The sequence below is a fragment of the Leptonychotes weddellii genome, chromosome 1 (assembly GCF_054177405.1).
Source record: "Leptonychotes weddellii isolate Sample4059 chromosome 1, ASM5417740v2, whole genome shotgun sequence".
Taxonomy (NCBI): domain Eukaryota; kingdom Metazoa; phylum Chordata; class Mammalia; order Carnivora; family Phocidae; genus Leptonychotes; species Leptonychotes weddellii.
In genome coordinates, this window is record NC_138369.1 from 77,051,128 (window position 1) to 77,073,238 (window position 22,111).

The following is a 22,111-nucleotide window of genomic DNA, read 5'->3' on the forward strand; positions in this document are numbered from 1 at the left end:
CTGAAAATATGCAGGGAATGATCCCAATCTTTTGGTACCAGTTGAGACCTGACTTGTGACCCATGATGTGATCTATTCTGGAGAATGTTCCATGTGCACTAGAGAAGAATGTGTATTCTGCTGCTTTGGGATGGAATGTTCTGAATATATCTCTGAAGTGCATTTGTTCCAGTGTGTCATTTAAAGTCTTTATTTCCTTGTTGATCTTTTGCTTAGATGATCTGTCCATTTCAGTGAGGGGGGTGTTAAATTCCCCTACTATTATTGTATTATTGTCAATGTGTTTCTTTGCTTTTGTTATTAATTGCCTTATATAATTGGCTGCTCCCATGTTAGGGGCATGGATATTTACAATTGTTAGATCTTCTTGTTGGATAGACCCTTTAAGTATGATATAGTGTCCTTCTTCATCTCTTATTACAGTCTTTGGCTTAAAATCTAATTTGTCTGATATAAGGATTGCCACCCCAGCTTTCTTTTGGTGTCCATTAGCATGGTAAATGGTTTTCCACCTCATCACTTTCAATCTGGGGGTGTCTTTGGGTCTAAACTGAGTCTCTTACAGACAGCATATTGATGGATCTTGTTTTTTTTTATCCAATCTGATACCCTGTGTCTTTTGGTTGGGACATTTAGCCCATTTACACTCAGGGTAACTACTGAAAGATACGAATTTAGTTCCACTGTATTGCCTGTACGGTGACTGTTACTGTATATTGTCTCTCTTCCTTTATGGTCTATGTTACTTTTAGACTCTCTCTTTGCTTAGAGGACACTTTTCAATATTTCTTGTAGGGCTGGTTTCGTGTTAGCAAATTCTTTTAGTTTTTGTTTGTCCTGGAAGCTTTTTATCTCTCCTTCTAGTTTCAGTGACAGCCTAGCTGGATATAGTATTCTCGGCTGCATATTTTTCTCGTTTAGTGCTCTGAATATATCATGCCAGTCCTTTCTGGCCTGCCAGGTCTCTATGGATAGATCTGCTGTCAATCTAATGTTTCTACCATTGTAGGTTACAGACCTCTTGTCCTGAGCTGCTTTCAGAATTTTCTTTGTCTCTGAGACTTGTGAGTTTTACTATTAGATGTTGGGGTGTTTACCTGTTTTTATTGATTTTGAGGGGGGTTCTCTGTGCCTCCTGGATTTTGATGCCTCTTTCCTTCCCCAAATTAGGGAAGTTCTCTGCTATAATTTGCTCCAGTATACCTTCTGGCAATCTCTCTTTCTTCTTCTTCTTCTGGAATCCCAATTATTCTAATGTTGTTTCACTTTATGGTATCACTTATCTCCCAAATTCTCCCTATGTGATCCAGTAGTTGTTTATCTCTCTTTTCCTCAGCTTCTTTATTCTCCATCATTTGGTCTTCTGTATCACTAATTCTCTCTTCTGCCTCATTTATCCTAGCAGTTAGAGCCTCCATTTTTGATTGCACCTCATTGATAGCCTTTTTTATTTCAACTTGGTTAGATTTTAGTTCTTTTATTTCTCCAGAAAGGGATTCTCTAGTATCTTCTATGCTTTTTTCAAGGCCAGCTAGTATCTTTAAAATCGTCATTCTGAACTCTAGTTCCGACATCTTACTAATGTCCGTATTGATTAGATCCCTGGCAGTAGGTACTGCCTTTTGTTCTTTTTTTTGAGGTTTTTCTGTCTTGTCATTTTGTCCAGAGAAAAATAGATGAATGAGAGAACAAAATGCTAAAAGTGTAACAATGACCCCAGAAAAATATAAACAAAATAAATCAGAAGAGACCCAAAACCGGTGAAAAGAAAGGGGGAAAAAAAAGAATATGATCAGGCTGGTGAATAGAACAGAGCCACACACTAGATTTTGGGTGTATTTTGGTCTGTTAGAAGAAATTGCCTCCCAAAATTTTAAAGAAAGAAAAACATATATATACAAAAATAAGGGTAAATACAATGAAGGGATGGAATATGACTGTAAAGATGAAAATTAAAAAAGATTTTAAAAAAGGAATTGTTAAGTTGGTTGAAAAAATAACAAAAAAAATTAAAAAAGAAAATGTGATCAGGTGGGACACTAGGACAAACTCTAGTGTATACTAGATTTAGGGTATATTTTGGTCTGTTAGAAGAAACTGTATCCCAAAGTTTTAAAGAAAGAAAATCATATATATATATATATATATATATAAATATAATGAAGGGATACAATTAAGGGATAGGAATTGACTCTAAAAATGAAAATTAAAAAAGATTTTAAAAAAAGGAATTGATAAGATATTGGTTGCAAAAGGAAAGAAGAAAAACTCAACTAAAAAAATAGAAAATGAAAGAAAATTTAAAAAATTAACTTTGAAAGACTCAAGAATCTTCGAAAAAAGCCATGAATTCTATGTGTTGTATTCCCCTAGCGCTGGAGTTCTGCAGTTATTGATCAGTAAACTTGGTCTCGGCTGGCTGTTCTTGCTGATCTTCTGGGGGAGGGTCCTGTTGTAGTGATTCTCAAATGTCTTTGCCCAAGAAAGAATTGCCCCGCCCTAGCCAGGGGCAAGGCTAATTAATCTGCTTGAGTTTGCTCTTGGTAGCTTTTGCTCCCTGAAAGCTTTCCATGCAGCTTTGGAGGACAAAACTGAAAATGGCAGCCTCCCAATCTCTGGTCCAGGAGGAGCCGAGTGCTCGGGGCCCCAGTCCTCAGTGGGCCCTCAGAGAAAAGCAGTTAGTCACTCCTGTCTCCCTGGTCTCTGGCCGTACTCTGTGCTCGCCCTGCCTGTGACCAAGCGTTTCTATCTCTGGCACACAACCCCCTGTGGAGTCTCCAAACCCAGCAGATTCCAGTGGTGCGCTCCCACGCCACTCCTCCCAGTGGAGGAAGGGGAGTCTCCCTGGATCTGCCACCTGTTGGGTCCCTGCTGGAAGAACAGTGGCCCGAGTGTGCCGCGGATCACGGTTTATGGCAACCCTGTGCCAAGAGCCCACTCCTTGGCTCCGTCTCTGCAGCCGGCTTCCCCGCTCCGATACCTGGGAGCTCTGCCGCACTCAGGCACCCCTGGTCTTTCTGTGACCCCGAGGGTTCTGAGACCACACTTTCCCAGGGAGGGTTCCACCCCCCGCTTGGCCACTGGAGCAACGTCCCTCAGCAGAGCTGACTTCTAAAAGTTCTGATTTTGTGCTCTGCTGCTTTATCATTTGCTGGTAGCGGCTGATGGAGGCCCCCCCCCCACACACCTGCCACGGTGTATCTTCCCAAATATCACCTTGGATTCACTTCTCTGCATGTCCTACCTTCCAGAAAGTGGTCGCTTTTCTGTTCCTAGAATTCCTGCTATTCTTTTCTTTGATCTCTTGTTGAGTTTGTAGGTGTTCTGAATGGTTTGATGCCTATCTAGCTGAATTCCTGGGACCGGACAAAATTTAGGTCTCCTACTCCTCTGCCATCTTGCTCTTCCTCCCTTTGCTCACTTTTTAACTGGGTTATATTCTCATTATTGAATTGTGATATGGTCTTGATATGCTTTTGAGTAATAGAATGAAATGGAAAAAATGGTAATACAGGTATCTCCAAAATGGTAACAATATACATATTGATTGAGATGCTTTGAATCACAGAGTGATTCAAAGAGAATCACAGAGTGATTCAAAGAGAATCACAGAGAATCAAGAGAATCACAGAGCTTAAAGAGGTGGAAATCACTGTAAAGATCCCCAAGGCAAAGCCCTCCTTTTATAGATAAGGAAACAAATTATTGTGAAAATTAAATAATTTCCTAAGAAGCTACAGCCAATGGGGTGCCTGGGTGGCTCAGTCATTAAGCATCTGCTTTCGGCTCAAGTCATGATCCCAGGGTCCTGGGATCGAGCCCCGCATCAGGCTCCCTGCTCAGCAGGAAGCCTGCTTCTCCCTCTCCCACTCCCCCTGCTTATGTTCCTGCTCTTGCTATCTGTCTCTCTCTGAAATGAATGAATAAAATCTTAATAAAAAAAAAAGAAGCTACAGCCAAGAGGTCAAAGAATGGAAACTCAAACCCAAGTGTTTTTATGCAGAATTTGCTACTCTAGCTGATACACTGCACTGCTTGGAAATGCAAATAGATGCTCTGTGCTGCCAAGAATTCTTAGATCTTTGTTTGCTTCTTGTTCTTTAAAGACAAATGCAACATTTATATTTATTGCTATGGATCATACAAGGTTTCTGTTTAGGACAGGACTAATGGATAATGAGTTAGAGCAGTGCTCTCAGATTTGAGCATGCATCACAATCTCCTAGGGAGCTTGTGAAACACAGTTGTATCCAGCATACATAATACATAATATTATGTAAATATATATTTTAAAATCATTATACATGATGCACAGTGCCATTAACAAAGGCTGGATAATGTCTAGCACTTATTGTATGACCCCAAATAAACATTTATTGAGTGGATATTAAAAACATAGTTTAATGTATAATCTTACAACCATGGCTCTGAAACAGCATGTATCAGAATCACCTGGAGGGTGTATTAATACACATATTGTTGGACCACTTCCAAAGTTCCTGCTTTAGTAAATCTGAGGAGGGATCCAATAATTTGCATTTCTAACAAGCTTCCAGGTGAGGCCAATGTCTGCTGGTCCTGGAACCATACTGTGAGAACCACTGCACTAGAAGAAAGAGAACATTTCAGTGCCTGGGAAAAGGTTATGATGGAGGGAGGCCTGAATTATAATATAATTCCATATGCAAGTGAAAATTTTTTTCAGATATCCTCAATCTTAATCATTTTTAGTATACATTTTGGAATACATAACTTGCTCTTTCTCTTGTGGCTTCAAAGAGAGAAAATAACAAAAATGCCTGTCTTTTTAATTCCCTTAAACATACATTGCAGAACTTCATACCATCCAAGTATTCTGTGTGTGTGTGTGTGTGTGTGTGTAACTATACATATATAGTTATAGAAAGCTTCTTTTTAGGTCAAAGAAGTTAAATAACTTATAAAAGATTATTGTTGCACATTAGGTTTATATATGTGCATATATATATAAGTACACATAAATATAAAGTAAAATATTTGATAAGGATATTTGGCTCCACTTGTTACATAAAGTAGCAAGAAGATATCACTCTGTGATATATCATTATATATATATATGTGCATATATATATAAGTACACATAAATATAAAGTAAAATATTTGATAAGGATATTTGGCTCCACTTGTTACATAAAGTAGCAAGAAGATATCACTCTGATGTACCTAGAAAGCCAATCAGATTTCTCTGGGAGAGAAATCTCCTAGAGATTTCTAGGAGAGATAGGTCATGGCCAGGGTGCTTAGAGTACATAACGCTGATCCTTGGTCATAGGTCCTCTGTAAATATTTGTTGAATAGATGAATGCTATATCTGCCATGGGTTTTACTTTGCTTCAACCATGTAACTTTATTATTATTATTTTTTTTTTTAGAGCCAAAAGGTCTCACATTTATTACTGAACCAACCTACTGGTGCAGAGGCATAGTCACAGAGAAAAATCATTTCCCTGATAAAACATTTCTATGGCCAGGTAGGAAGGATATTTACAGAGTGATAGAACACATGATCTTCACTCAGCTTAATTAAATATGTGTGCCAATTAAGTGTGTCATCTCATGATGTGTGACACCTTATAGACCCAGCTTGGTTCTTCTCCAGTGCCTCCTCTTGGAGTTGTACCTGATTTTATTACCAGTTTTCATCCAAATCCACTGGGGAATGGGATGATTCTGCTTTTGTTTCTTGGCCAGGAATCGCTTGATTCTGAAAGTCTTGTGAGAAGACAGGGCGAGAAGCAGTCAGCCACACAGAGCAGGATGGCGGTGAAAAAGAGAAAGCTCAATCATGTAACTTTCAAATTGAAAAACATGGCTGATAAATTTTAGCTATACTTTTCAGACTTTCATATCAAGGTGAGAGACTTACGCATTTCATTAAGGCTTTCTGAGTCCTTATATATCTTTTTCCATTGGGAGTTCTGAATCAATATCCATCTTTAACCTTAGGTGATCAAATATATTTAAAAATGAATACCACACATCTGACACAAATCATGCTACTCAATTATTCCTGAATTCTAAGAGAATTATGATGAAGCATTTGGAAGTTTTCTAACAAATTTACCTAGATAGAATATGTTTTAAGTTTTTACCATACTTAGTGTTTTGGTTGAATCTACTTAAGTAAGGGAATTTTTGTGGACAACCTTAGATGAGGTGTTAATTCAACCTTGGCTCTATTAATTTTTTTAGGATTATCTACAAGAAATTTGGAAAATTCCAACGATGTCAAGACACCAATGCCATATATCCAGAACTAGCTTATAAATTATATTCCTTCATATCATTTTGTAAGATGGTAAAACATATAGGTACCCAACCAGCTGACAGCCTGTTGGGGCAAGTGCAGTGGAAGAGTACATGGGCTTTTGTGTCAGAGCTGTGTTCATATTCTGGCTTTCTAACTTCTAGGTTGGTTGACTGTAGCAGATGCTGTGAAGTATTGCTCAGATCTTTATTTGGGACTGAAGAATTTATTTCCCTCAGCTGTTGCTAGTGCTGTAGACTATGTCTAACTGGTTTTCATGGGAGTATAAAATCCTGGCCCACTCATCCCAATTTGGGACAACTCTTAAAGGGCCATTACAGTTCCAGAACTCCCCATGGGATTAGCTGAGGCCTCACTGAGACTGCATTGAAGCCCAACTCCTCCTTCTGCCCAGTGCTGCTTTCCTCCCTTCTCCAGGTATTGATCCTGAGAATACTCTTTTCAAATTCTCTGAACACAAATATCCATCTCAGAGTCTGCTTTCTGGGAACCAATGTGCAACAGTGATCTTTTATGTTATTCAACTTCTTTGACTCTAAAAGAAGTTTCCTGTAACAATGCCTATCTCATCTAAAGTTGTTATCAGACCTAAATTAGATAATGACCTTAGCACAATGTCTGACATAGGATAGATGCCCAATTTGTTAAATTCCTGTTGGTTGTTAAGTCATTTTTTCCCAGACTACTCACCTTGTGCAACCATAGATAAGTTGGAGAATCTGAGATGTGAGAGAATGTGAAAACTTTCATTTGGTTTGCCCAACCTCAGGCAAAACAGTCTCATTCTGGGACTAGTTAAAAAGAAAGATGGTTTACAAATTATTACCAAATTCCTGAGTAGGCCAGGCTATGGTTCCCAATGGCTACTTCTGTACTAGTTTTCTCTGACTGCCAAGAAAATGGATGATGAACATTTTTTAAGTTAATGGTTTCATTATTTATTTATTGATTGATTGATATACCACATTTTAAAAAATTTTATTTTAATACTAGTATAGTTAGCATATAGTATAATATGAATTTCAGGTGTACAATATAGTGATTCAACAATTCCTTATATAACCCAGTGCCAATCATGACAAGTGCACTCCTCTATGTTTGTTATCAACTGTTTCATGTATTTGGGTGCTCCCCTTTTGGGTGCGTATATATTCATAATTGTTATATCTTTTTATTAGCTTGTCCCCTTTATTATTATATAGTGTCCTTTGTCTCTTTTTATAGATTTTGTTTTAGAGTCTATTTTGTCCAACGTAAGTGTTGCTACTCTTCCTTCCTTCCTTTCTTTCTTTCTTTTTTAAAGATTTATTTACTTTAGAGAGAGAGTGTGTGCACATGCGTGCCAAAGACACAAGAGTGGGAGGGGGCAGAGGGTGAGAATCCCAAGTCTGACTAGGGGCTTGATCTCATGACTCATGAGATTATGACCTGAGCTGAAACCAAGAGTCTGAAGCTTAACTGACAGAGCCACCCAGGCACTCCTCTGTCTTTCTTTTGATACCTGTTTGCATGATAAATGTTTTCCCATCCCCTCACTTTCAATCTGCAGATGTCTTTAAGTCTGAAATGAGTCTCTTATAGGCAGCACATAGATGGGTCTTGTTTTTTTATCCTTTCTGACACCATGTCTTTTGACTGGGACATTTAGTCCATTGACATTCAAAGTAATTATAGATATATGTATATTTATTGCTATTTTGTTACTTGTTTTGTGGTTGTTTTTGCAGTTTTTCTCTGATCCTTTCTTCTCTTGCTCTCTTTCATGGTTTTCTGGTTTTCTTTAGTGATATATTTGGATTCCTTACTCTTCATTTACTGTTTTTTGATTTATATTACCATTAGGTTTATATATAACATCTTTTGCTAATAGTAGTCTATATTAAGCTGATGGTTACTTAATTTTGAACTCATTCTTTACTCCTCTCCCCTCCACATTTCAGATATTTGGTATCATATTTTACATCCTTTTATTCTGTGCTTCTTTTGACTGGTTTTTACAGATATACTTAATTTTTTTTTGCTTTTGTGCTTGTATTTTTTTACTCTTACTTATGGTTTTTGTTTTCCATTCACAGAGTCCCCCTTAACACTTCTTGTAGGCATGGTTTAGTGGTCATGAATTCTTTTAATTTTGTTTGGGAAATTCTTTATCTCCCCTTCTATTCTGAATGATAACCTTGCTGGATAGAGTATTCTTTTCTTTCTTTTTTTTTTTTTTTAAAGATTTTTCATTTATTCACTGAGACACAGAGATACAGAGAGAGAGAGAGAGAGCATGAGCAGGGGGGGAGACAGAGGGAGAGGGAGAAGCAGGCTCCCCGCCGAGCCAGGAGCCCGACGTGGGGCTCGATCCCAGGACCCTGGAATCATGACCTGAGCCGAAGGCAGACACTTAACCATCTGAGCCACCCAGGCACCACTGGATAGAGTATTCTTGACTGCAGATTTTTCCCTTTTAACATTTTGAGTACATCATGCCACTCTCTTCTGGACTGGAAAGTTCCTGCTGAAAAATGAGCTGATAGACTTATAGGGTTTCCTTTGTATTTAATGGTCTTCTTTTCTCTTGCAACCTGTGACATTCTTTCTTTATCATTGTTTTTTTGTTTTGGGTTTTTTTTTTTTTTTTTGCCATTTTAATTGCTGTGTGTCTTGGTGTGGACCTCCTTGGGTTGAATTTGTTGGGGGAATCTCTGTGCCTCCTGAATCTGGATCTGTGTTTCCCTTCCCAGATTCAGGAAGTTTTCAGCTTTAATTTCTTCAAATACATTTTCTGCCTCCCTTTCTCTCTCTTCTGGGATCCCTATAATGTGAATATTATTATGCTTGATGGAGTCACTGAGTTCTCTAAGTCTGTTCTCATTGTGCAGTATTTGTTTGTCTCTCACCTTCTCAGCTTGCTTGCTTTCCATTACTCTGACCTCCAGGTCACTGATACGTTCCTCTGCTTCCTATAGCCTACTATTTATTTCATCTATTGTATTTTTAATTTCATTTATTGAGTTTTTATCTCTGATATGTTAGTTTTTATCTCTTTGTCAAGGGTGTCACTGATGTTCTCCACCCTTTTCTAAAGTCCAATGAGTATCTTTATGATCATTACTTTAAATTTTCTATCAGGCCCATTACTTACTTGTGTTTCACTTAGATCTCCTGCTATGATTTTGTTCTGTTCTTTCATTTGGTACATATTTCTCTATCTCCTCATTTTGTCTACCTCTCCGTGTCTGTTTCCCTGTGTTAGGAAAGTCAGCTACATCGTCTGCTCTTGAAAGTAGTGGCTTTATGAAAAGAGGTCCTGTAGTGCCCTGCAGTGCAGTGTCTGCTGTTCACCAGAACCTGGCACTTCAGGGGAGTCTCCTAGGTGTGTTATTTGCATCCTGCTATTGTGTACAAGTCACTTTTTCTTTCAGTCCAGATACCTGCACTGACTCTTTGCCTGTTTGGGCTGTGCTTGCTCTCTGTGGTGTTGAGACCCATGGAGGCCAACTCTGAAGGGGCATGACTGCAGGAGAACTCAGAGATGGGGCAGTGGTGTTAGCAAAAATTGCGCTAAGCCATTAATCCTAGACTGGATCCTGCCCAAGCATGGTGGCCCTTGGGGGTGAGGCACACAGCAGCTGTGGCAGCATGGAGTCTGTGCCTGTGGAGGCTGGGCAGGGCCACACACTGGGTTAAGAAAATTTGTTCTGTGCCCAGAACCAAGGCCAGTAGGCTTGGAGTTGGTGAGTCCTCAGGAGAACTCCTGGGGGGGTACCCTGCTAGCAGGTTAGGTAGCAAGTGTCTGTGCAGTGCCACCTCCCACAGGTGGATCTGTGTTTATGCTGGGGGACAGGGGAGGAAAATGGAGCTTTCCAGCTTCTTTGTTCCCAGAGAAGTCCTCAACATGCTCAGAAATCCATGTAAACAGATCTCCCTCCTATTTGCCTCAGGCATTGTGCAAACTGTCACTTCTATGTTGCCTCTCCTGACTGTTGTCACGTTAAGGGCAGGGACCTGGCTATTCCTCACCCTCTAGCTTGCCAGTGCTGAGTCAGCTGACTTTTAAAGCTCCAGGCTCCAAGTCCTGCTGCTTATACAAATTCAAAGAATTCAGCCCCTCTGGTTTTCAAGACCAGACATTATGGGGATTCGTCTTCCCAGTGCGGGCTCCCTGGTGCTTTCCCCTCTCCGTGCCCACAGCTCCCTTTCTCCTGCAGAGAGCTCCCAATCACCGTTTCTGCCCTTCCTAACCTCTCAGATGTGATTTCTTCTCTACATTTAGTTGCGGAGTTTGTTCTGCCAGTCTTTGGATCCCTCTCCCATTTACTTACATGGATGTGAGTGATATCTAGTTGTAAATGTGGCACAGGGGAAGCTTAGGATCCTCCTACTCTGCCATCTTCCCAGGCATTTAAATAGTCAACTTGAGAGCACATGATCATGCTTTGGGAGTCAGTTTTTTTTTTTTTTTAAGATTTTTAGTCCTTTCTCCTCAAAAATATCAAACAGCAAGAATATACTAAAGTGCTTCACCATGTAACCAATTGGATCATATGGTATGTAAAGCCAACAGTGTTGTGTATTGATATAGTACTACTCATTAAAAATGGAAAGTCTGCATTCCACACATTATTAAAGGGGTTTAACCCAGATAAGGGCCGTAGGAGTGATTGATTATTCATTTTGATAAACATTTATTAAGAATATTTCTGTGTTAGGCTTGGGAGATGTGGAAATGAAGAAGACATAATCCTCTGCCTTAAAAAAACAAAAACAAAAACCAGAAAACCCAAAACCAAAACCTCATTCTTTAGTCCTTGGAGGTGTTGGCTGTATGGGATTCTTTATTAGTGGGAAGGGGGGATCAGAAATAAAATGTTAATAAAATGTTCTTTTTTAACCATGATAGAAATCTATGTAATGGTGAGAGTGTACCTAGTATAAATTGTTCATTATCCCGCAGCATTCATTCCATCCTTCTAACTTTTAATAATAAACAAGTTCCCCGACAATTTTAACTGGGCATATGTCCATCTAGATGGAAATACATTTCCCAGCCTCCTTTGCTATTAGATGTGGCCACATGACTGCATTCTGGCTGATGGTATATAAACAATAGTGATGTGCGTGGTTTCTGGATCACAGCTTAAAAGGAAGCTTCTTTAAAGTAAAGCTCTTTGCCACCTCTATCTTTCCTCTACACATCTGGCTGGGAGATGAACCATCCAAAAATGGAATCTGTACTTTGAGAGGGTAGGAGTCCCAATGAGCCACTACTTCTGGAATACTACATAAGAGTGTTTTTTTTTTTATCTTATTTGAGCCCTTATATTTTAAAGTTCTCTTTGTTATAGAAACTTAGTCTATACCCTGAGGTATTTGTTAGTATTCTCATTTATCAATGAAGAAACTGATTCAGAGATTAATTCACTGAAGCAAGTGGCAAAACTAGAATTCACGTCCAGATAATCTGTATTCAAGTCTAATTCTTTTCTCCAAATGGATTTGGTTACAGGAGAAAACTAAAACATTTTTAGTATAGAAAATAAAATGCCATGGAGACATGTCCTAAAGTTCATAAAATCAAGTAAGAATAGTCTGAACTTGTCTTGCTTATCAAACCTTGCTGTTAAGAACTGGGGGCTTCTTTGAAGATTTGAAACCAGAAGAATTAAAGTTGATAAAAAGAGAATTGTTCTATTTTGCGAGAAAGTCAAATAAGGTTGACTACTGCAAGAAGAAGTAAAACTGAAAATATAGATTAGCTGAAGGTGATTTAGGTTATTCATTCATGATATACTCAGATTAGGGAGGTTTTGTGGGTGTTTGGGTACATCCTTAACTTTTGATTTTTAAGTTTTAAAGAACTCTGCCTTCCTACAAAGTTCCCCTTAGGGCCTCTCTCTGCCAGAAATCTCAGATGGACTGGCTGGCACAGCATGCCATTCCTTAAATTCTCATGCTGGTGCTAGCACAGCACACCAAGCTGTGAGCAGCTTTGTTGCCAACAACTTCAACGAGGAAGAAGCAGACCATATGCTAAGATGTGACCTCTGTAAATGTCCTTAAATTCACAGTGATGAACAAGCAGGTGCTTAATAACCACATTTTAAAATTATGTCACAGTTTTAGGTTTGGAAGAGTATCAATCCATCCTGTATTCACAGCCAGAAGACTGTAGATGATCTTTGAGTTGGTTGCTCTTGGAAGTTTCCTTTTGTGAGGACCCTCAGAATGAAGGTATGACACAAGTTCGTTTTTTGTCTTTGAAAGTGGCTATCTTCCCTTATGTGTGGCCTCAAGTGATCTGTCTCATTTCCTTTTCTTCCAACAAGTGTGTTTTGGTGCAGTAAAGTGTGAGAAACGCTGGTTGACTCCTTGTAAACTGGGCCCTTTTCCCCCATCTTCTTACCTCTCCTTCTACACTTGAAACTGCTCTCTTGAACAGCATTTGTGTCTTTCTTGTGTGTCTAATCCAAAGACCTATTTTTTTTACTTTAGTCCTCAGGAACAATTGACATTACTGAAAACCCTTTCCTTCTATTCTTTATGTTCTCATAGATGTATGTACTGATGGCTCTCCCTTAAGACTTCCTGGGCTGTTCCATACTTAGGCACCTACGTCTCTAACCTAATTCTCCTCCTTACTCCCACTCTTTTTTTGTTTCCTTAGCTAGCATTTCCCAGTGTCATGTACTATCTCAATTCAACTGGGAAATGTATTGAACAATTACTGTGTGCCCTGTACTGTGCTGGGCTCTGAGAATATAGACATAAGTAAAACTCAATCCTTGCACTTAAGGAGCTCAGGGTCTAGTGGTCTGAGAGACAATAGATCATAAATTATAATTCAGGATAATAAGTGCTTCCAGGGATGCATCGTGGGTGGTAAGACAGAAGGAAGAGGCCGGGGCAGTATGTCTAGAGGAAGACTTAAAGAGTCATCACTCCAGGCAGGTGTAGAATCGAATGAGGATGTTCCAGCAAAGAGAAGAGCCTGGTTCAAAGATAAGAGTTGTGAGGGATCAAGATGCACTCTGGGATCTGTAAATAATTTGCTTTATCATATGAGGGAATGGCAAACATGAGGCTGAACAGATAAGCTAAGTGTACATCAGGAAGAGCCTTATATGCCTTGTTAAGGAGTTGGTCTTTATTCTAAAATGGCATTAGGGAGTTATAAACAGCAGAGGAAAATGAGTAACAGATTTGTGTTTTGGAAATATTATCATGCTAGTGATGATAAAGGTGGTGATCCTAAAGCCAGGGAACCAGTTAAGAGGCCCTCACTAAATCTAGGTGAGGAATGGTGAGCCTCTGAACCAAGCCTGGCCAGAGTAGTTGAAAAGGAAGAGAGTTATGTCTGGGATAGGGTTGACAGAGGTCAGTGGCTGATTAGATGTGGGTGGTAGGGAGGTTGGGGCACTGAAAGACAAAGAAATACTATTTGGATTTTTGGATTAAGTGAATACATTATGTGCATTTATCTGAGATAGGGACTTTAGGAGGAAAACCAGGTTGGGGTGGGGTGGCAGGACAGGGGACAGGAATGAAGAGTTCAGTTCTGTGCCTACTTAAGTGGAGATGCCCAGTAGACAGATGAACATAGGGATAAACAGGCTTGCTCAGGGAGGTCCCGGCCTTGCCAACCTCAATGATGCTCTTCTTTTGGGACACCCTAAGGCATGGATACTTGATTGGGCTTTTATGTGGAGGAATGACTGTGGAACAAATTAAAATAACACCTGGACCCATTTATAAATCCTATCCTCCTAAAAATTCTGTCATTCAATATCTCTTTCCCACCCCCCCCACCCCTGCCTATTCTCTCCAGCAATACTGAAGGGGAAGTTGTGGGAGGCTGAATAATAACCCCCCAAAGATGTCCATGTCCTAATCCCAGAAACCTGTGAATATGCTACCTTCCATGGCAAAGGGAATTTGCTGATGTGGTTAAATTAAGGATTTTGAGATGGGGAGATTATCCTGCATTATCTGAGTGACCTATTGTAATCACAAGGGTCCTTAAAAGAAGGAGGTAGGAGGGACAGAGTCAGAAGAGATATGATGAGGGCAGCAGTGGTCAAGATGATACAGGGCCATAAGCCAAGGAATTCAAGTGGTGTCTTGAAGCTAGAAAAGGGAAGGGAATGGATTCTCTACCAGAGCCTCCAGAAGGAACCAGACCTCCCTACACCTTTACTTCAGGCCTCACTGAATTTGGTCTTTGGACCTCTAGAACAGAAAGATAATAAATGTGTGTTGTTTTAAGCCACACATTCGTGGCAATCTGTTATGGCAGCAATAGGAAACTAACACAGATGTGTAGCAAGAATTGAAGCTGGAGGGCACCAGATTTTGGCACAATTGAAACCTTAAACCTGCCTCATAGTGCTAGGCTACAACAGCCTGAAAGGCCCCAGAGCCCAAGTTTATTATTTCCTGGTTGGATACCAGTAACCAATACAACAGGTACAGGGTGTACTGGGAGGTGATTGCTAGGCCCCACCCTCAGAGTTTGAGATTCAGTAGGTCTTACGTAGGACCTTTCTAATAAGTTCCCAGCTGATGCTGTTGGTCTGGGGACCACAACTTTGAGAACTACTATAATGTGTATTTGTGTGTGTGTGTGTGTGTATAAATCTCCTTTATACTCAATCTAAGAGTTGCTGTATGAGTCCTCTCTCCCTTCTTTATTGGATTGTCAATTCTCTTAGATCTCATTCTTCTTTATATCCTCAGAATTTAGCAATATGCCTGACCAAGTAGACATTTCATGAATGCTTATTGATTCCCTGCGTAGTCCTGTCCCACTTCTGTTCCCTAATATTTAAGGACCCATCTCCTTTCAGCAAAAGATTCTATTGCACAAAGCATTCTTTGAGATGCAGAATTTTTTTACAACCCCAGCAAATTTCATTGAGATATAAGCAGTTGAGCACTATTTCCAATGAATTGTGCATGGTCCACTCTGTGTGTGTGTATGTGTGTGTGTGTGTGTTTTACATGCCTGGAAGACTAAGGTAATTATCCTTTGGTTGTTGGCAACTTCTCAATAAGAGATCTGTCAGATGCAATACTATCAAAAGGCACTTGGTGACATAAAGAAGAGCAAAATTATGTAACAAGAATAAACATTTTTCCCCCACTGGGGGCAGGAAAGGGGTGAGAAGAAAGCCACATTAGTAGTTGAAAATGCTCTTTCTGATGAGAGCTTTCAGAAGAAATAGTGTTGGTTTATACCAGTTAACACTGGGTTCCCAGACATGATGCAGTTTTGTTTTAACTCAGCCTTTCCCTGACAGCTCAAAGCTTGACTCTACCCCAGAACCATTTCCTAGCCTGATGTCACTCCCCAGTTGAGTTCTGAAGAGAAGAGGCTCTCAAAGCAGGTTTTTAAATCTTTCATAATGTGCTTAGAATTCTTATGCTAAGATGTCTAGAGACCCTCATGTACCAGATTCTTCAAATACTCTTCCTAGTGAGTTGTCTTGAAAACTATAATTGGTCATTAGAGTATGAACATGATATGCTATAAAGTCATAAAATATAGTGACAGTTTTCTTTTGTTATGCTATCCACAGTGATTTATCCTTTAGAATAAGGCTACATGGTTATAAGGCACATGCTTATATGTGACTGACCAGATTGTGCCCATCTGACTTTGCCCCCATTGAACCCAAATGCATCTTTAGAATCCTTCTCAACATATTACATTATATGGCTGGTAGTGTGGACTCTGGAGTTAGAGCTGAGTTTGAATATACACTACTCTAGTTACTAGAAATCAGGCCTTGGACAAGGTACCAATCTCTAAGCCTTAGTGTTAGTAAATAGGAGAAATAATACTACCTATCTCACAGAGCCCTAATGAGCTTAAATGAGAATATGCACACACATTCCTTAGCACAGGGCATAGCACAAAGAGCTCCATAATGTTACTTATTCTTCTCATTATTATCAATAGCTATCAAAATGGGCAAAGGATGGAATTATCCTCCCCCATTGTGCTTAGATCATATCTGGGCAGAGTCTTTATTTGTAAGTTTCAAAGTTACTTGACTAACCAGGCTCTATCCTTTTTGGCATGACAACAGATTTGAGTGAGCACCCAGTCATGTACCCAACTGGGATACAGCCCTTTGACTCTAAGTCCAGTTTTTCATGCAACCTCTTACCTCCTCCAAATCATCCTGCTCAAATGGTGGTTCAGACATTGGGGAAGCTGCTGTTACTGTTGCCACATTCTCTTAACTCTTAGAGGACCTAGATTAGAACTGAATCTCATATAATTTACCACCTGATCCTGTCTCTCACTAGAGTTTAAAGTTATTGAATGCAACAGTTGCAATTCCATTCAACTTCCCAAGCATATCTTAAACTCATCCATTTCTCTCCATCTGTATGCTGCTACTCTTCTACTTCAACATACCATTATCTCTTGGCTGAATTTCTGAAATAACCTCCTACATGGGCTTTCTCCTTCCACTTTTGCCTCCCTGCCAACCAATCTCCATCTTGGCCAGTTTGATAATTTAAAAATGCTATCCTGACCATGATCCCTGATTAAAATTCTTTAATGCCATCCTAGGCTTTTGTAATAAAATATAAAAGCAAGAACCAGGCCTACATGGCCCTTTTTAAATTTGTCTCTGCTTATTTCTCTATCCCTATCTCATACCCTTCTCCTTCCTCTCTACATCACAGCTAAAGTGACATCTTTCAGATCCTCAATGAACCAACCTCTTTCCTTACTCAGGGTCTTTGCACATTCTGTTCCTTTTGCCTAAATGATATTCCCCCAAACTCTTAATCTACTTGATTCTGGTTTTCCTGATGGGCTTCAGTTCAGCTGTTCTTTCCTCAGACAGTCTTTATTCATTCCCATTCCTTAATATGAGTTCTATCCCCACCTGTTATTTTTGCCAGACTATTTGTATTTTTTCTCCACAGAGCTTAGCACAGTTTGTAATGCTACACATAAATCTACATTGAGTTTTCAGTATTTCTCTCCCCTTCTATGTGGTGTGATGCTTGTGTGTTTAATCAGTCTCCTAGTCCAGGAAAAATCTTAAGCAGTTTCTAGTTATCTTCACAAATAAAAGAGTAAGACCTTTCCCTCCCTTAACATCATACTGCCATGGCATATTATAAGGGCCTCACCCTCCTTTCAGGGGTGGGTACTTACTATGTCCTGGTATTTTGCAGTGGGGTGTTTGTCCTCATGGGGTAAGCTGGATAAGGAGTGAACTAAGTCCAGGGAGAGGAGAGTTGCTTGAGCTGGGGAGTTGCTTGAAATATTGTCAGAGTTGGCAAAACTTTCTGCAACAAACCGCAATATTTTTGTGGCTTAATGCAATAAAAATTAACTTCTTTTCACACAAAACCCAGTGCAGATGTTTCTGGTCAGAGTGACCACTTTAGGTGGCTCTCTTCTAAGTAGGGACCCAGGGATCCAGGCTCATTCCATCTTTTGGCTCTGCCATGCCCTAGGGCCTTGGATCCCATCATTTATATCTGGCATAACAGGAAAGAGGGAGCATGGAGGATTGCATTGGAAGTATTTATGAACAGGATAGGAAGTGGTGTATATCACTTCCTCCCACATTCCATTGGCCAGAACTCACTGGTTTGTGATATGATTTCATCTAACTGCAAAGGAGGCTGGGAAATAAAACCTAACTATATGTCCAGGAAAAAAAAGGCAAGCATGGAGTTTGGAGGGCTGGAGAAAGGATGGCTGATATGGGCCCTGGTGTGGGTGACAGGTAGTGTTGCCAAATGTATCCTTGGCTATCATCTGGTTCCTGGGTGTCCACAAATTCTCCTTACTGTGGCCCATGGTTGACACAGTTTGTTTTCATTGATGGTCCCTTCACGTCTGGATTGTCCCTCTTATCCCCACTGGCCTCTATGGCAATTCCTTTGCCTTCCATTTTTCTTCCTCCTTTCAGCTCAGAGGAATCTTTTGTCATTTATTGGGGTATCTGTGTGGGGTGAAGTTCATGCTAACATTTGCTCTAGTGTCACTTTTATTCCTGTAAGTATAGGAAGTCTCTCCTTTTTTCTCTGTCTTCTGCTTATAATATCTCTACCCTGAGGCAATGAGCATAGCCTAGCTACTTGAGTGGGAACAGAGGGAGAAAAAAGTAACTATTGGGAGGAAAATACCATTGAGTAGTATTTCAAAAGCATTGTCCTACAACAAATACAAGCCCAATGAGGGTAGAGACTGTGTCTGTATGTATACCACAATATCTCCAGAATCTAGCAAAGGGACTCAATAAATATATACTGAATAAATAAATGCATGAATAAGTGCATGAATGTTCTAAGAAGCAGCATCACTCACAGATAACCTCTTGCATCCTGATTCTTCCACACCTTCCAAGGCTTCTCAAAGGGGTGTGTGAGTGGTGCTCTTGTGGCCTCCACAGGGAGACCAGAGAGAGCTATAGTGATGGTGCTCTGGACTCTGCAAGTTTGACCTCATTTTATACTTTTATACACACACACATATTCCCATATACACTTAGAGTGAAAAATAATCCAAGAAAATAGGACAGGGAACAATAATAAAGGGAAGAGGAATAAAAACACACTCAGTGCTTGGCACATAGGAACCCTATAAATGTTTATTGAATGAGAGAAAGGAAGAAATGCCCGGTTTCCCCTATTCAGAGACTGAAATGGGCAGTTCATAAAGATGCATTGAATTCCAACATTTTTTCCTTAAAAGTTTGCTAGAGAGAGCTATGCTGTAGGCTTATCATAATGTCACTCTTGTCCCTTAGCAACAGACTAGGTTTGTTTTTCTAGCTGATCTGACTTAAGGATTGTGTGAGTGCTGTTGAATGCTGGCGGAGAGCCAACTCTCATGGCAGGGAGAGGCAGGACCAGGAGGCATTGAGGTTCCCATCCAACACTAAGGAAAGTGATGTGGCTTGAGATGGATTCTTTTTTAAAATTTTTTTTTATTTTTAAAGAGATAGAGAGCATGAGCATGGGGAGGGGTAAAGGGAGAGGGAGAATCCCAAGCAGACTCCATGCCAAGCACAGAGCCTGATACAGGGCTCCATCCCAGGACCCTGAGATCATGACCTGAGCCAAAATCAGAGTTGGTTGCCAAACTGACTGAGCTACCCAGACATCCTGTGAGATGGATTCTTTATCATTAGTTCTTCTAATTGTATTTTTGAAGAGGTCAGAATTCAATGAAAACTTTTTTCCTTTTTTTTTTTGAAACCTCTCATCAACATTTGTGGCAAACACTAGAGGTTGGCACTGCCAACTCTCATATCAGTCCCCTTCTTTCTGGCCTATGTCTATTATATGGTCTGAAAAAAATATGCCATTCCCAAACTCCCTTGCAGCCAGAGAGGCCATCTGACACAATTCTGGATCCAGGGACATAAGTTACCCCCTACTTTCCTTTCTTTTCTACCCTGAATGGACAAGAGGGGGCAGCTGTAGCTACCATTTGTGACCAGGAGGGAGAGGTCAAGAGACCCACAGAGATGTTGGCCCTGACATTGTTGAGCCACTGAACCAATGCAAGCAGACACCTGTCTTCAGCTTTCTTTTAGGTGGGGAAAAATGAACCCCTCTTTGTCTCTGATATTGAAATGAAGGATTCTGTCACTTGCAGCCTAAAATATCCCTTGCTGACAGCTCCTCTTTCTTTTCTTTTTATCCAGATGAAATAAACCAACTATATTTAATAAATATGAAAAAAATTTCACAAAATATTAAAATAAGATTTTAAAACATGGAATTGTAGAATGGGCAAAACAATTTGGAAAAGAACAAAGTTGGAGGACTTGCACTGCCTGATATTAAGGTTTATTCTAAAAGCAAAAAAACTGTAAAGTCTTTACAAATCAAGATAGTGTGTTACTGGCAAAAGGATAGACATATATATTAATGGAACACAATACAGCATCCAGAAAAAATGGAATTGCAAAATATTCATCATTGCAGAGCATTTCCCAACAGAGGAAATATTCAACAATTCCAATTACCTCTTCTGTTTACAGTTTCCAGTCAGCTCAATTCCCAATGACTTAGCCTAAGATAAATTATAATAATAATGAATATGTTTAAAACTAAATTCTTCCCTTGAGTAGGCTATACTTCTCTGATTTCAGGTCTTCTTCCTATCCCCCCTGATCCTCCTGAAGTTTTAGGAAAACTCTTTTGCCCTTCAAGTAAGCCAGTCCAGGCACTGTCCATATACCACCTCTAGTCTGAAACAGCTGCAAGGATTGTTCTTTCCAGTCAGTGCTGGTGCTTTCCTTTTCCTGCCTTTACTAATTTTCTTTCTCAGACACATCATCCGTCTTCTTCTCTCAGTTGTCTTTGGTTCCACAGTTTCTTTCTTTCTTATTTATTTCCCTAAACCGTGAATCAGTTTAAACCTCCACTGGGTTGCCCTTTTCACGAGGTCTGTTCCTTCAACACAACAGAGGCTTTATTGGTTACCTGTCTGGAGCACTCTTTCCCCACATCTTGGCATGTCCAACCCTGTCTGGACATAAAGTTCTCCAGCTAAATGTCTTTTCAAGCAAGGCTTCCTGGCTGTCCACCTCTCCACCCTGCATCATTTCTAAATTCCCAGCTTTTCAATTTTCTTCAAAGCTTTATCAGTCTCCAGCTATCTTGTTCATTACTCTGTTTGCTTTATTACTTTCCTTTGGTAACATTTCTATACATTAATAACAAAGTAGCAGAAAGACAAATTAAGAAAACAATTCCATTTACAATTGCACCAAATAGAATAAAATACCTAGGAATAAACTTAACCAAAGAGGTGAAACATCTGTACTCTGAAAACCCTAAAACACTGATGAAAGAAATTGAAGATGACACAAACAAATGGAAAAACTTTCCATGCTCATGGATTGGAAGAATTAATATAGTTAAAATATCCATATTACCCAAAGCAATCTACAGATTCAATGCAATCCCTATCAAAATAGCAACAGGATTTTTCACAAAACAAATAATACTAAAATTTGTATGGAACCTCAAAAGTCCCTGAATAGCCAAAGCAATCTTGAGAAAGAAAAATAAAGCTGGCAATATCACAATTCCAGATTTCAAGGTATACTACAAAGCTGTAGTAATCAAAACAATATGGTACTGGCACAAAGATAGACACATAGACACATAGATCAATGGAACAGAATAGAGAGTCCAGAAATAAACCCATGACTATATGGTCAATTAATCTATGACAAAAGGAGGCAAGAATATACATGAGGAAAAGATAGTCTGTTCAATAAATGGTGTTGGGAAAACTGGACAACTACATGCAAAAGAATGAAACTGGACCACTTTCTTTCATGATACACAAAAATAATCAACATGGATTGAAGACCTAAATGTGAGACCCCAAACTGTAAAAATCCTAGAAGAGAACATAGGTAGTAATGTCTCTGACATCAGCCATAGCAACATTTGTCTAGATGTGTCTCCTAAAGCAAGGGAAACAAAAGCAAAAATAAACTGTTGGGACTACATCAAACTAAAAAGTTTCTGTACAGCAAAGGAAACAATCAACAACACAACAAGGCAACCTACAGAATGAGAAAAAATATTTGCAAATGTTATTAATTTCCATCTTCCTTTGTCTAAAGCTCCATGAGAACAAGGACCTTATCTGCTAAAAGATGACATTTGTCTGTGATATATAATAAAATGAGTTAACCTGAGGAAAGTCTGTAAGCAGGATGTCCTTGTTTCCTCAGAATAGTCCAGGTTATTTCCATGTCATTATTTGCAGCATTCCCTTTAATTCTCAAAAGTATGCCTGGTGGATGG

The 22,111-nt window shown here is 39.6% G+C and overlaps 1 protein-coding gene across 12 annotated transcripts in view; it reads left to right on the forward strand.

The window, feature by feature from the left end:
* TMEM108 (transmembrane protein 108) overlaps nt 1-22,111 on the forward strand; it is a 547,759-nt gene that overhangs the window by 46,866 nt on the left and 478,782 nt on the right. For 11 of the 12 annotated variants that reach the window (XM_081826313.1, XM_081826322.1, XM_081826326.1 and 8 more), the window contains exon 2: nt 12,416-12,529. The exons of the other annotated variant lie outside the window; for it this stretch is intronic. The gene's annotated coding sequence lies outside the window, so the exon portion shown is untranslated. The remainder of the gene's footprint in view (nt 1-12,415; nt 12,530-22,111) is intronic. 12 annotated transcript variants of the gene reach the window in all.